Source organism: Ambystoma mexicanum, chromosome 4q, assembly GCF_040938575.1.
Source record: "Ambystoma mexicanum isolate Mex_15411 chromosome 4q, UKY_AmexF1_1, whole genome shotgun sequence".
Classification (NCBI taxonomy): domain Eukaryota; kingdom Metazoa; phylum Chordata; class Amphibia; order Caudata; family Ambystomatidae; genus Ambystoma; species Ambystoma mexicanum.
This window is the reverse complement of record NC_090928.1, coordinates 168,287,676-168,305,037: the sequence shown is the minus strand read 5'-3', so window position 1 is coordinate 168,305,037 and position 17,362 is coordinate 168,287,676.

Genomic DNA, 17,362 nt, shown 5'->3' with positions numbered 1-17,362 from the left:
GAGAAAACACTTTTTTTAAAGAACATTAGGATTGCAGATCAAAATCCCCCCCAAAAAAACAAAGTTATAATTAGCTACATAACCATAACTTGTGCCCCTACATGAACTTTTTATACCAAGATTCATGACTTTAACAATGACATCACATTTGACATTATTGGTGGCATCACTGATGACACCACATATGGCCTCAATAATCTGTAACAATCCGGATGGGAAATGTTTACAATAGGTAGGTATTGCATTCAGCATATGATGGGTGACAGATAGGTAGTGGTGGCTTGCCCCCTCTTCTGAGTGGCAAGGATCCAGTCCCCCATGTGTTTAAATTTTATGGGAGGCTGTGCTGCCTACCTATGAGTAGGTATGCGCACGTCACTCTTACACAGTTAATGTACAAAAACATCCATGAAAGCAAAGACAAAAAGGTCCCTTCATGGGCCGTGTTGGTATGTATTATTCACTTGAATATTAGCTCACAAATATAAACATTCTAGAAGTAATAAGAAAAAATGTACATTTCAATTGTTTAGGGTTGACAGTGGCGACACGTGTTTCGACCACTTGCGTCGTTTTCAGGGCAAAAACATTTTTAGTACAAGTCAAATAGGCTACTAAATACATAGCAGTCCAATTAGCCTCAAAAGATAACATTTCTGAGAAAGCACAAAAAAAAAGGAATAGAGGAAAAAGGAGAGAAAAAACCTTTTAATAAGTGATATAGTACGCATTTCACTTAGCAGACATATTTTACTTTCGCTTGTACATATCCAAAGGGCACTTCTGCACCATGATTCAATCAGTTAGCCAATAGTCCTTATAACATTTGATGTACCTACTTTGGAAAACCTCAAGCAGAGCCTTATTACACAACAACAGTTAATTGTGTACCATTTGTCATATTTAGGTCCAAATCTACTATGTGACTTCACATCACAAATAGACCTTATTTGTATTATTTGAACCAACTGGTACTCCCATTTCCATTCTAATGAAATGGTAATTTGGAAACGTCAGTGTGCCTATTTACTGAAAAATATATACATAGCCGCATTCAAGTATTTCCCCTTCTCTTTTCAGAAACAACGTTTGTATATGTTCATCCTGCCAATGTCCAGATGTTTTAGTATTGTAGCAGCTATCCTTACCTAATTGTGATATTGTAAATACACCACATTCATATTGTCATGCAAGCCACATGTTGCTGTTCTTCCTCAACAGCACATAATATGGTCTGCAACAAAATGCACAAAGGTTTCACTCACATTTGTATAACTTGGACAGTTCATTAAGCAATACATTTGCAAGCATGTTATCGGACTAAACGATCAATCACGGGTCTTACCTAAACATGTTAAACACCATCTTACGTTTGCGCTTCTAGTGCGTGTACACCTTCTGCTACCAATTGGCGTTGCTGCAAAAATAAATAATGAGCAACAGTTTTACCTTCATTATTTCCGAAATTTCATAAATATCTATAAACAAAAGACAGCATTACTGATTGCCTTCCGCGCTAACAGCCTCACCTGCAAGTCTCTCTCAGATGCTCTCCCTTTCCATGTTGTGCAGTCAGAGAAATGGAAGGAACTTTGCAGGACGTGGCGTGCATTGGGAGCAGGTATGTCTTTGTTTAGTGGGTAACAACCCGGTGAGGGCCAATCAGATTGATTTTTACAATCTGATTGACCCTCGCTTGGTACTAATTCATTTTAAAAGCATATAGTAAAAAAAACACGTATTTGATTCCACAGCTAATTTTGATCTCACTCCTTAAGAGAATCATGCCAAAGTTGTCCATTGCCCTGAATAGATTAGCAAGACAGTAATAGAATATCCAGAGAAAGCACAATGATCACTCTGGCCTAAGTTTTAAGAATACTTGTTCTCTACATACATTATGCCCGTAGGCCTTGGTCAGTGGCTCCCGCCAATGCAGACTGCTGTATATGGTGTTGTGCTATGTCTGTAGCCATACCCTAGCATCCTTCACGCAAAAAAGATTGGAGCCCAGTACTAATTCTTGTGTCACCCTTTCGCTGTCAACCCAGAGAGGCTTGAGGCAACTACGGTAGGATGTTAGCATGATTGTAAACGTCACTTTTTGAGCTTATGGAGTGGGTCCCTGAGGAAGGATTGTTGGCATGTGCCACTGGGTAGAGGGCATGGTAGGTGAACTATAACCTCCTATACCAAATAAGTACCTGCAAACTAAGGAGAGGGCCTGCCACAGATCCAGTTATGTAGGCAATGTAGATAGGTTTAGCACTGAATCTAATTGACAAGACAGACCCCTGCCCTAGAGTCAGGATGCAAGCTTGTGAGGTTTATGGCCAATGGGATTTCCTTGTTCACATCTGAACGTAATTGGAAAGAAAATGTGAGTGGCAGGTCTAGCTGTGGGTCTGTTTGAAATGCTATATGTTGTGGCTTAAACCTATGGAATTGTCACCAAACACATGATTAGTGTTTAAGAAGTGTTCCTGGATGGTCTAAAGGTGGGCTTGTGTGCAAATTAATTAAATCAAAGGACCTATTTAGTGATGGTGTCTCTGTTTATGTTTGCAAGCAGGATGATCCCACAACAGAAGCAGTGCCAGCCATTTCACAGCATCCTCCCAGAGCCAATCATTCCTTTAATATGACATGATATTCTGCAGGTCCCTTGTTTCCCTCAGCCCCTGATTTGTCCTGTTAGCTTCCCCTGCCCACCAAGTTTTCTAAGAGTTTTTTGTATGTCAAATCTGCAACTAAATCACATTGTATTGTATTCATCTCCCTCAACTAAAGCCTATTTTTCAAATGAATTAGATGGCACATAGGAATAACTAAATATGCCCATTAAGTTCTGGGGCCGTGAGGGGCATTCAGTATTGTGTCTTGACACACATCCCACTACTTCTTTATAATGATGACGCCTCATTACAAGTACGGCTGTAAGGCAACAATGGTGCCGGTAGCACTACCGGCACCGTTGCTACCGTACCGCCAGACTACGAGTTCTGCTCGCGGGTGCCTTTGCAGCCGTATTGGGACCCGTGAGCAATACATGACTGCAGCACCGATACCGTTATTAACAGCACCGGTTCTACCACCTTCCCCATTCCGATTGAGCCCTATGGGGCTCAGAGGGAAAGGGGAAGAATTTTTTCCGATGCCCAGAAAAGGGCAATTACCTTGTCCGGCAATGTCGTAATGACCCGGTTATTGCACTTTTCTGGGCGCTGGAAAAAAAGAATACTGCGTGCAGCTGTGCCTGTAGTACATGCACAGTTACGACCAGCCTCGTAATGAGGCCCAATGTGTTGATTGTTAGCACAGCATATTTCCTGTTAAAGGGAACTCTTTGTATCTCATCATTTGCTTGGAAAGTAATATCTTGAAAATAGAAATAGAAACATGGGCAGGCGTGGATATGTGGGATGACCAATAAGATCTCAGTGTTCTCAACTGTCCTGTTTTCCAATTACCCAGGACCCTGAGTTTAGGAGCAATTGACACAGGCACCACATGTTATGATATCTCCATTAATTCTTAAGCAATGTAAAGATGTTTTCACTGTCTGTAACCATGTATCGTCATCGGTTGGATAACATCAAGAAAGGTGGGCTATTTGATGTACAAAGAAATCAGTTTTTATTAGTGGTAGATGTGTCATCAAATGTCTTGATTTCATTGTGAGCCATACACAACAAAAAAGGATACTCCACTATCTAAAACAAAACATGAAGCAGGTCTGATAATGAGAGTGTAGAGGATAATTAAAAAAAAAGATATTTGAAAGGAAGAATATCATAAAAATAGGTATTGTTTATTTAAAGAAGTATAACCAGTAAAGGTAAAAGCGATCATAAGAATGGGTCTAAGGCATATGATGAGGCTATTCGATATTGAAATCCGATTATCATACACTGTGATCCCATGGTGCTTTTCTCTGCATCAAGGCCTCATTCTGACCCTCTGCCTCATGCATCGTTGTGGCAGATGTGCCTTGGTAGAGTAAAGATCCCTGCCCTCCGAGTCCAACCAGAGAGCGCCCGCATGTCTCACAAAGGATGCAAGGCTTCCACTATTGTTAAACAGAGGTCACTGCTTGAGGACCCTAGGCATAGCCTGTATGCAGTCTAAGAGAGCTCTGTTTGCAGAATGTACAGGAGAAAAAAGCCAATGCATGTGCTTCAGTCGTTCAAGGGCATCTTGTCCTGTTCCTTTGCCTTTCCCAGAACACTACACGTGAATGGATCATCAGAATACAGATGGCGCACGCATTCATTTGTTCAGCTTGAATTTACGAGAGCTATATCTGTGGATGTAATTCCTTTGAACAGTCACTATATGCAGCTGTCCTTTGAATACCACTACTTCTTAGGAGATGCGTCTGAGAAGAAAGGGAGTCAAACAAACGTGTAGGCATTGCGCAATTCCATTTAACTTTAAAATTCCTCTACCTTATTTTCACATGTGTAGATTTTCAGGGTTTTTTCTTTTGGTTCAAAAGGTTAAATGCAAAAAATACTGCAAAGAAAAGAGAGGTAAGGGGTATTTTCTTTTTGAAATTAATTTGTTTTAAATGATTAGTTGGTGAACAATGGGAGGGAACGGTAGGGAGTGGCAATGACGACTAAGCAAAATATATAAACACTAGACCATGTGCCATTAAAAACACACCTAGGGGCAGGTTTGGAACACAGGTCCTGACTACGAAATGTGAGTCTTAATAGTGGCCACCGTATTTTCCAATTGGACCCAGCCCTTCTATGACAGCCCATCCCAGCATAGATTTAGCTAAGGGCCTATCTCGGGATCTCCAGTGGAAGAGGTAGCAGAAGACTTCAGGGCACAAGGATGTGTGGGTCATTAATATCTGCCCTGACAGAGATGCTGTGCCGGCCGGGTGCGAGTACTGTGGGGGCTGCTGGCATGTGCCCATCGTTGGGTGCATAGTTCAAGCTAGTCATTGGCTGTGCAGTGTCGGGCGCTCTGGCGTGGCTCTGATAAGAGAGTGAGGAATAGGCACACAAGCTCCTTGCTGGGGTGTCTATAAGTCAGCGAAAAAGAGCTCTATGAGTTGAGTAACTTAACCGTACCCAAAGGGCCGCTACCACAGGCCCTGTAATACTACTTTGCCAGTTTGAGAGATTGCAATACAAGGGGACAGTAGCCATTTATATTGCTGACATTCCATTTATTGTCTGTCAGATACTCACTTTCACATATATAAAAGTACAGCTTGATTCTGAATTGGCGGACAATACTTAAATGCATGAAAAGGACCACTTTTACAGCACTGATTTGTACAATTTTCATGGGGGGCTATGCCTGTGCACATCTGTTATGCACTCCCCTTTATGAAATGGAAGCAATTATTTTTGACGTTAGTGAAAGGATGCACTTATATCAAAAGAAGCTTTGACGAATATTACCCAATGCATTTCATGGGTCGGTGTGGTGTTACGTGCCCTCTAGTCATCAGGTGTTTTGGAACATGTTTTACATGCATGGCTCACAGATGTTTTGGAGCCAACAAGAGGTAACACGAAGACAGAGTTGCTGTAGTTGAGTCTGGTATTTAGCTAAAGTTGAAGGATTTGAAGAACAAATACTATTCAACAAACTTAAGAAAAGCTATATACACAAGTGTCATCAACTAAAAATTGCAAACATTCTGCATAATTACTGATATTTTGAATGAATCTTAAAATAATGCACCTGCCTTCATTTATAAACCTTTTTCTTTGAATAATTGTGAAGGCAATTGGGAGAGGCTTGCCATGCAGTCACTCGTTCTTTGAACTCCTGCCAACACGCTTGGAAGCCTTTTACTATACATTAGTGAAGGTGCTACGAAGGTCGTTCAAAGTAAAACAGGATTGAGTTTCATTTTCACTTGTTGCTGCTATCCATTTACTAAAGTTAGCTGTTTGCAATTTCCGTATGTCGTGAGTCTTCTATATTAGCATGCTGTGTTGTTTAACATCTTGCCCGGTATGCGGCCCACACTGAGGAAAATGGGGCATATTTTATCATTTGACTAAATGCACATTTTTTTTTCATGAATTGTGTTTTTTTTCTCTGAAAGCTCCATAAATTGTTTACTGCCTCTGGGGTCCAGGTGGTGGTAGGGCCATCTGGGGGTGCATGCTCCCTGTGAACAGAGCCAGCTGTTTTCCCATGGCACCTTCCCTGCAGGCTTCATGTGGGGCGGGCAGCATGGTGGCTGCACCGCAATTGGAGGCTGGGGGCCCCCGGAGGGACCCTCCACCTGACTGGGACGAATTCACAGAGTGGCATGCATCCCAGCCAGGGCCATCTTAAGCACTTTTGGGGCCCGGGGCATGGACACCCTTGGGGCCCCCTCCACCGAATCAAAGGGATTGAGGGATCCGAATATCTGGTTGCACACCCCTCTTGTCACGATCACCACCATACATAGCTTGATATGCTGGCTCACATTGATCAAAATAAGCAGGGCTACTCCCTTTCAGTCCCTTTATCATATTCATTCTTGCTGTAATAAGAATGATAAACAAGTAGCATTTCAAGGACATTAGCAGTCCACGACAAGGGTACTTGTTTTCTAGTATAGGTACAGGCCACTTTTCATCAATAGCAGCCATGAGGAAGGTACATCGGTCATAGTATAAATGCCGGACAGAGATCGTATGAAAAAGGTGCACATAACCCGGAATGGACAGAGGACCCAGATTTTCTGCCTCAAAGAAAGAAAAAGTGCTCAAGCATGGACACAGGAGACTGATTGGAAGTACGGAGTAAGCTACTTATTGTCTCGGGAGGATAGCTCAGCGACAACATGCTCGCCTTGAAAGCAAGACTACACAGAGCAGCACAGGTTCGATCCCCGGGTCTGCGCTTAGAAACCTCTGGGTATTAAGTGCGTTATAAATAACCCATCATATCATACCTTCGAATAGATAGTGGGTGAGGATTGGAAGCTCCAGGAATGTGTCCATATCCAGAAAGGCTGATTTAGAAAAGGGACATGGTTTTTCAAGTAGAGTTTCCATTAGAGAGCAAAGCAACGCAAGTGGTTGTGGTGTGCAATATATAAATGCTCACTATTATTATAGACTAAGCAAGACTATAGCCAATGAAAACATGATTGAGTCTTTTTTGAAGATCACACTTTTGAAAGTTTTAGGGAGTAGTCATTTTGACAGGTAAGGCAATGCGAGATTAATTAAGACTGGGATCACACATGAGTTAAGAAGTGATGCTGGGGTTTGCACTCATTCTGCCATTTCTGCACTTTACAACTTTATTTTGCAGTTATTTTCCAGTTCTTATTCGAAAAAAACAAATCCAATTTTATAGACTGACTTGGAACGTACACAAATCACATAAATCAAAATGATAATTTTTAAAAACAAAAGTTATAGCAGCATATTAGGCTAAATGGGGCTGCTTCTAGCTTCGCTGTCTCCATCATCAAGAAAAGTGTACAAGTACCAGCATACTAACTGATGTGATCTTAAATGATTGTATCTGGTATTCTCTTTTGTATTTGAAAGCTCTTTAAATATGCCCAAAACAAAGGCTTGTGAAATTGTTATTTATAACTGTGCAGATAAACCTTTGAATTATATAAAAAAGCAAACTGTTTTGTGTAAAATAGGCAGACCTTAAAATATGCATGCCAGAGGCCTGCGATATCTGGTCTACTTTCTTCTGTCTACAATCCCTTCCAGTTAAATGGCACATATAATAAATATATAAAAAGAAAGATCAGGTAATGTGTTAAACAATGCCACCAGCATGTGAGAAGGTAAGCCTTTCCACAGAACACAGCGCAGTATGATCAGTGATATAATATGATTTGTCCAGGATCACTGTATCGTCTGCTGGCAAAGCCAGAATATGAGAAGGAACGCATTGGTTGCATGGTCCTGAATTTGATTAGCTAATCGCATCACCAGACTAACACTTTATGCTCGTCATGGCTGGTGGCATGACTGGCGGCTGCCTCGCTTTTACAACCACCCACCTGAAGAAACCAATTTCCAGACCATCACCTTACTGATGCTATGTTTGTTTTTATAGAAACTGCTATGTAGTGCCAGTATATTGCTGATAATAGCACCAGATGTGCTAAGAAACAAAGTACATATACATGCAGGTTATCAACCTTAGACATAGGAATGTCTGAATTTGCTTGCTGGAACTTGGTTCTGTAATCTTGCATAAGAACACAGTTCTCTGTAATGAGTGCTTAACACACTGAGCTATGTTCTGAACCATCCCAGCAATCGAGTGTATCAATATGCATTTCAACTTAAGCTATTGCACCTGATCACCATGATCCCCACAGGAAGGTCAGAATGATACAAGAGTTGTGCCGCAGTGAATGCACAGACTATGCATACCGCAGTGAACACATGCATTACAGGATAAATTAATCAGAGCAAAATGTAACTGTCAACAACAGACAGGCAATTGGTTTGGCCTCAACAGCGTGCCATACAATATCCTGATGTGTGCCCTTTATTTTTGGTGAATAAAGGAAACTAACTTCTTTAGATCAGAAAGTCTTGAGGGGCCCCCCTTCAAGGTGGGGACCCTGGGCAAGTGCCCTGTTTGCCCTCCCATAAAGCCGTCACTGATTCCAGCACAGCATCTTCTTAAGGTGAGTATTGAGACGGGGTAAAGAAGGAACAATTACCTACTTATCCAATGTAACATTTGAGGTTTACGTGTTGGTTTCAGATATTTTAGGCACACAACCTCACCACAGTCGGAGGATAATGGATATGCATTTGGTCCTCTTAATTACAGTACTTACCAACACGTGCCAATCTTGCCAGTGGCAGCCGGCACAAGGGTGGCTTTTGGGCTCTGGCTCCGCTGGGCACCTGCCTATGTTCTGCTGGCTGGGTCTTGATCCTGATTCCTCCGGCAATCTCTGCACCAAATGACACAGGGTCACAGTAGGACAGGCAGCCCAATCAATCAACCCTGTGTCACTGTGCAGTCCATATGCTGAAAGAGGGCACATGCGGCCAGGCCTGGGGCCTGGCTAGCTGGCTGGTACCACCCAGGGAAGTGAAAGCAACAAATGGTACTATTTGCTGCCCTGAGCTGGGGCTGCTTATTGCTAGCAATACAAACAACGTGGTGCAGCCTGGCTTTGCAGGAGCACCTGTTAGCACGAAATGGAATGCAGCAGAGACTGCTGTCTGCTTGCAGCATGCGTTCGCCGCTCAGTCAGACTGCCCTGGGTCTGACTGGCGCTGCACAGTGTCAAATAATGAAACCTACGTTACATAAATATTTTTCACTAACTTCAATTTTGGATGAGATTTTACGAGATCTCAGACAGCTGGTGCAGCGCCCCCTAGAGTCTGGCACGTCAGGCAGCCGCCTGCACTGCCTGACACAAAGACCGGCCCTGCTGTTCGCAGTTTTCCTGATCGTGCTGGCTTGCATTGCGAGGGACTCTTCACAATTTTGCCGGGGCTCTGGCTTGCGTTGCCGGGGATGATCTGCAGTTTTGCCGGCCGGGGTGCTGGAAGGTTGTGCAATGGCAAGTGCAAATCTTGTTTGTTGTTGCTAAAAAAGAAATACGTGGGGCATGTTGTGGGGGCTCTGTGTGCAAATCGTTGTTGATTGTGCTGTGGTTTACTTTACCGTTTAAAGTCAAAACCTTTTGCATGTGCAAGTAGGCACAAGGTTGGTTATGGCGCTAAGTAGTTAGCAGGGGCTTAGTGTTTTTTCTATGAATTTGTCCCATTATCTGTTACCCGTTGAGCCTTGAAGCTATGTCACAACCATAAAAAGACCACCGTCATTTTTGTTTTACAAAATCTTTTGATTATGTAGAAAATGACAAATTGAATTACATGGGGACTTAAAGGGTATAATACATATTTTAAACAATCCTTTGGAATACATTGTAATGAAGCCCATACAAGTGAGAAAAATTATGATCTAAGGTTCCTGGGCATCAAGCATATGACAGGTATAAAGTGAGATAGAGAACTTGTTTCAAGAAAAGGAAATGCTTACTTCGTATATCAGTAATCACTGTGTACATTTAGAAATATGAAATGCTTAGACACCTGGAAACGATATTGAGCATGTTTGATTTGCAATAAAAGATGATTGAAGTTGGAACTACAAAGTGGTATTTCTACAGTGATTGTGTAAGTACTAAGGACTTTAAGCCTCATTACGAATTTGACAGTATGTTCGTGGTAAAACCAGCAAAATTCTGCAAAACAGAATTACTGTTACTGTCAATTGTTCCCGTGGGTTTACCATGAAATTACAAGTGGTGGTAGGTGGTGTAAATACCCATTTTTTGCAGTCCATAGGATTCTGTTTGGGATTTTTGGCAGAATTACCACTGGCGGAATTACCACTCGGTAGGTAAATCTTCCACTTTTCCTAAAAAAAACAGCAGAATTACCACTCAGTAATTCCGACATTGGGAATTCTGCCAAGATTGTAATTTGGGGGTGCAGGAAAAGTGGCTGTAATGCAATTTTTTCATGCACTGCCAACTTCTTAAAGAGGCCCTTTGTATGATGGAGTACAATTAACATTTCAATGTGCAGCCAAATGGAAAAACTAGACGCATAAAACACATATGAAAGTAATACACTGCAAGGGACTTTTGGCAACCATAGAGAAACATCTACTGACATTAAAGTTATGAGACTGTATATGGAGAAGTGACCAGACAATTAGATGCATATACATAAATCACAAAATTAACTGTATAGATTTTAAAATTATTCTGAAAATAATGTCATTTTAGGAGAAGCACGTGGAGCTTGAAACTGGCATACTGGAATTGACCTTGAAACATATATTTTTGAAGTCAGTAATCAGCTGCAACTTAGTTTGATGAAATTAATGGTAACAATGGTGTTTTAAAAAGAAAATAAACTAAAGATAAATAAGGGAAAAACTAAAATTATGGCATTCTCCACAAAAAACGTTCCCATCCAGAAATGATCACAGAATTAGGACCGATAAAATATGTGAAATCCTATCCGTACCTTGGCTTAGATGTGAGCAATGACAGAGGTTATAAAAACATAATTTAAAATAAGCAAACCAAAGCAAAAAAACAAATAGAGTTAATAGTAAAATTTGCAAGAGAAAGAGCCGGGTTCACAATAGAAAGAATTAAAATTCTATATAAGCAATGCTTTAGCCCGTTAATATTATATGGACTGGATGCTCTTGCTATGCAAAAACTAGAATGGTTAGATGCATTGGAAGGCCGGTTCTGGAAAAGACTTCTCAAACTGAACCCAAATACACCAATACAATATATCCGCCTAGAGCTTGGATTAACATTGTTAAAAAGTATGGTATGGATAAAGAGTGGCTCATTACAACTAAAAATCCATTCATCCCCGCAATCTAGGTTGCTGGGCCTTTTAGATGATAGATCCAGAAAGAATGATGTATTTGAAAACTTAAGTGAAACTGTATTAAATACAATACAATGGCACCCGTTGTATCACAAAAAGACTGCATACGTAAAGCTGAAACAGATATATGCCAACAAGATCAAAGTGTGGGATTGGATTAAGAATTATGAGCACATTGAACAACTAAAGAATTATACCTTTGTCTCTGGGATGGTACACACATACCTACAATCAGAAACATACTTAATAAAATGCCCAAGCCCAGCTGTCAGATATTTTCGATTAAGGATGAGAACCAACCAACTTCCTTTATTGACATTGATGGGGGAACAACAAAAAATACAGTGAGAGGAAAGAACATGCAGAATATGCAAAAAATCAAACATTCTGGAATCCCCGCAACATGTAGTACACATCAGTTTGTATAATCTATGGAAGTGCATTAAAAGAAAAGCTCGAAAATGAAAAGTATGACAATAACGAGATGAACAAGCATGTCATTTAGATGATCTAATAAAAAGGCAAAGACAATAAGCGGTAAACAAAAATTGAGTAACCCTGAATCCAGTTGAGATATAATGGTATATCAAAAATGTGAGGATTAAAGAATTTTAACAATAGCTTATTGTAAGTTTCTAACCAATGATGATGTTTTTAACAATGCTACATATGTATGTAGATGTGATTTTAGATATACGAATTTGTCTTTTTAAATATAGAAATGTATGCTCCGTTTATTAATGGATTTTAAGATATAATGTGTAATTTCCTGTCATTTTTCGTAAATTTTTTTAAGTTTTTCTAAAACAAAACAAATAAATGATAAAATTATATTGTGTAATGAGGAGTATGCATAAGAAGTCATTTAATTGATGTAATAAGGAGTAATTTTATGCAGTCAATTATTGTATAAAACTTCAGAGATAAAATTAGGTTATCATTTCGCATCTCAGAAACTCCTTTTAGTTTAGTAAATGAGGATTCAATGACTTAAATAACTGTTTGAGCATGGTATTACATAATGGGAATTGAGAGCTTATTGAAAAATAGTTAGTTGTTATTAGCATGCAGAGTGTGTGTTGGAGCAGCTTGCTGAAACTAAGAATGCAAGCCGGATTCCTGAGCAAGCTGCATGCTCCATGCATCCACCCACCCCTATACCTCAACCCGGCACTGAATGCCCCATTGCCTAACGGCCAACCACTTTCCTGCTCCCCATGTCTCGGGAGGATAGCTCAGCGGCAACGTGCTCGCCTTGGAAGCAAGACGACAAGGAGCAACACAGGTTTGATCCCCGGGTCTGCGCTTAGGAACCTCTGGGTATTAAGCACGTTATAAATAACCCTTCAATCAATATCTTCCAGCCTCATCCAACCTACCTCTATTTCTGGTTTATTGACAGCCATTGTCTCAGTTCCACATAGCGCTCAGCTTCTATCTGTGACACCATGGGTCTGCTTCCATGGCCAAGGAAATTAAGGAGGGGCGCCACCCGTGTGCTTGCCGTGGCTAGTATTTTTCTTTAATACCCTATTAGCAATTCAGTGTTTGGCTGCCAGGTGATAATAGCAATCATGCTAAAGCGGCAGACTTGATCACTTAGTAACAGAACAGAGGTCCAATGTTTAGTAGTTTGCTTTGAATTACCAGTCAAAAAGCCCTCTTCTGCAGGTATTAGTTCTTAAATCTATCTCACAAAAATGATGGATGATTCAGAATGGAACAATTTTGACTTCTTTATGAAACAGATATGAGAAGAGACGTGAACATAAAGAAATGATAACAAATGTATGTTTGCTACATAATGTAAATGCATGTATATAGAGTTTTGCACAGTAAGAAGCACATACCAATTCTGCATTTAACTCTACACTTCGAAACAATGGCCTCATTACGAGTTCGGAGGTAGCCATGCCCTTAATAAGGGCATGGCTACCCCCAAACTCGGGTCCGGGTCCCACAAAAGCGGACTTACCGGGCCATTCCGCCCTTGGGGGGCCCGGTAATTCCCTTTCGCGGGACCCAGAGCCGGTACGTCCCCCTCCCCAATCCCATTTGAGCCCCCATAGGGCTCAATGGGAATGGGGAGGATGGTAGCAGCGGTACCGTTCATAATGGTACCGTTGCTACCATCCTGGTCTGCTCGCGGGGGCCAATCTGCTTGCCTGGTCTGACCAGGCGTCCAGAGTGGCCCCTGCGAAGAGACTTGTAATGTTGCGGCATGGCAACAACGGCATCGGTTGCACTACTGGCGACGTTGTTGCCTTACCGCAACAATCGTAATGAGGCCCAATGTATTTTAATTGTTGCTAAAAAAAAGTGCCTTAGCTGAAATCTGATTCTACTGTTGTCTCCTAAACATCGTCTACCTTGAAGTGAAGGTTTCATTACTTTAAAATGTGGAGAACCTAACATTAACCTTCTTACCCGTTCTATATCACTCACATGCTGGGCATACATCCTTGTGTGAAGTGGACAAACATCTCCAACACCACTACACTTTTGCTTTTCATCCTTACAAGTCTTTGAATGTCTTTGTAGAAACATATAATGACTTATTTTTTGCATACATAAACATATTTTCAAATGTACATGTGGAGATTTTAGGAAATATTGGTGAAGTCCTACTGTTGATGCCAGTTACATTTTGTTTATTTATTCAATGCTGGTTCAAGACAATATTGTTGTCTTCTTAATTGCTTTCCATACTCTTAAACGCTTAAACCCCAATACATACTGTACTGTTATATATTCATGAACTCCAATGAGTAACAAGAGGTATTGAGTAACCGTGAAAATGTGCAACACTGTATCATATAATATACCCACTATTATGCAAAACTATCACACACAATTTAGCCAGACCTATCAGAAAACAAAAAGACTACATTGGCGTGCAAAATAGAGCAATCTAAAGCGTTCACATATATTAAAGGAATCACTACTGAAGAAACGGACCACTTCACTGGAAGCAAATCGAAATATTGTATCCAGACTATAACTGAATACAGAGGAAGATCCCATATCACGCTCATCCATTAATCCAGCCATTTCCTGCTCAATATGTGATATTTTATTATTATAGTTTTTATGAAGTTTACAGTTAAAACAAAGAACAATGGCGTATGATTTCATTACAATTGGTTCATGATGATAATCATCTCTGAAGTCATTTAATTGCCCCCCATGCCCCCATTTCCCATGTTGGTGTTTGGTTGCCTTCAAGTTCAATTCATTGAGCAAAGTCCATCCCCTCATTCCATACCATACTTCCTTTAAACATAAACAAACCTAAACATTATGAGTTACACTAATTGAACTGAATTCCAAGTGATTTAGCTCTTTAAAAAACAGTGTCTTTTCATATCTGACCAGCTTCTTTGCTCTGCATACAACATCCTCCACCCCATAGACCAGATAATGAGAGATGTACCCTTAACGCTGCCTCAAAGGCAAACTTCTGCTTTGGTAACATTTTCCAAAACAGAAATAACCAATTAAAAAAAAAACAACTCCCATCAGCCTCATCAAGCTCTGTACCCTCCCCCTTCACCCATAGAGCTTAGGTGCCCTATAGGAATGTATCCCTGGTTAACTGAAAGTCTGCCTCCGTAGCTCTCCCTCTGTATATCAAACGCTCATACGGCTACTTTGAACATTTCTTGTTCCGATGCGCTTGCTCATGGAATTGTGGTTGATTTCCACAGCTGTAAGATTAACTGCTTTGCCACCATCAACGCTAAGCTCAATCACTTCTCGTCTTCCCTGGCTATATTTGGTACTATTGACATGTCCTGTAGTATGCAGTCTTGGGTGGATTTGAGCACACCATCTTAGGGAATTCTGAATTCCGTCACATACCCCGGGCCAGTAACCCTGCAATCCTGGGCAGTACCATATAATATGTCCTAGATCCCCCCCCATTTCTTCAACATCTCCAACTCCTGTCATCTTGTGTGAGTCGAGCAGCCCCAAGCTTGTCCAGAGTCCAGTACCACGCGTTTACTATGTTATAGTGCACCCCTTTCTCAAATTTGTAAAAGATACTATGGATAGTCTGCTCAGAGAACTGTTCACCCAATAACTTCCGCCACCTTTCCACTACTCCCTCCTAAGATGCTGGTGTGCAATAAGTCTATCATTTTTGTGTAAAGCCTTCCCACAAGACCCCGGCCCCAACATCATTTGTCTAACAATCCCATGAACGCTGGACCGTCTACCTCCTCTTGCCTCTCCCTGAGGTTGTTCTGCAGACAATGGGCCTCAATACACGGTAGGCGGTAAGGGTTTACCGGTACCGGTATTTTACCGGGACCGGTATATCCATACCGCCTTACTACGAGGTCCCTTTGCGGGTTGGGGATTTTAACGCCTGCTTTTTGCAGGTGTTAAAAACCAACCCACAAAGGGACCCAGGGAGCTAATTACAGTACCGCAATTTGCGGTGCCGTAATTAGCGCCTTCACCATTCCCATAATGCCCTATGGGGCAAAAATGGGAATGGGGAAGGGCAATGGCGGAAGGGGGAATTACCGCCCCTCCAACCTTGAAATGGGGCGGTAATTCCCCTTTCCACCAAGGCGGTGCCGGTATTTTACCGCCATGAACCATGGCGCTAATTGCGCCATGGTTCACCGCCTACCGTGTAATGAGGCCCAATGTGTCAGCTGCCTATGTCTCCACCCTTCCTCTGTTCCGAGTGCCTATTGGGTCCGTAGATCCTGAAACATCCTGCCACATTCCCCGATAGAATGTCCGTCACTAGCTTCATCCAGGCATTCTTCCAGCTCTTCCAGTGGACTTGCTCACCCCTTATTCTTCTGTTATGGCAGATTGGGGCCTCCAGATGCCAGTAACCATCCATCTGAAGTCGTGCATGAGCTCTTTCCCATGTCATTATATCTGTTCCGAGTATCAGGTGTGCACTACCTCTCTGTATTGCTCCAAATATAGCCCCCAGCCCTTCCTTCCTCACAATCTTCTGCTCCCACATCACCCGTATTGGATTTTGCACCTCCGCTCCGGAGAATTCCACCCCTTGGGATAATTGTTGCGCTATATAATATACGTCCATCCGAGGCAACCTAAGCCCCCCTGCCCTCGCTTGTACATACAGGTTATCCACCTTCAGCCGTGGTTTCCTTCTTCCCCACTCAAAGGAATTGAACCCCACATTATTTTTTTCATCAGACTCGCCCGCACTTTCAGTGGTAACATGCCAAATACGTAGTTCAGCTGGGCGGCCGTTACCATCTTTAAAATCAGTGTCCGTCCCCCAGAAGGATAGGTTCAACGCCACCCACCTCTCAAACTCCCCTGGCTCCATATTGCCCCTGATCATGTTCTCGAAGCCCCTGTTTGGATATATTAATAGATACTTAAATTGTTCCTGCACCAATCTTATTGGCACCTCCTGCACGCACCTCTTATAGGTTTTGTCATTGAAGGGCATTGCCTCACATGGTTGCTACATGCCATGTCGGAACTATGTGAATTCCTACATGCTTTCATTCTACCTCACAATGTAAAGGCAAACTCACTATTAGGCGCCCACTAGTTTGCATTCTCGTGTCCACCAAGTGATACCTTTCCATGTTCCACTCCTCTCTTTACAAGTGACCTGCATTTTTAAATAATAAGAGTGCTCCATCATAAACTGTCAGTAGTGAGGTGAGCGTAGTTATCAGTATTAATAACATTCATACATCAATGTCATGGAACCATGTCACTGAAAACTACATCATGTCATGCTCACAGAAAGGATTGATGCCCTTTCCACACATGGTACATTCTACCACATTGCATGTTGCATTTTTATGGGATATACTTACAGGAATACTAAACTGGCTATGAAAAGAATTCCAATATTAACAGTTTACTTACAGGAAAGGCTCCAATTATTATTTAAATAATTTTATTTTGAATCATATTGCTTATGTTATAGACACAATAACCTTTCTGCA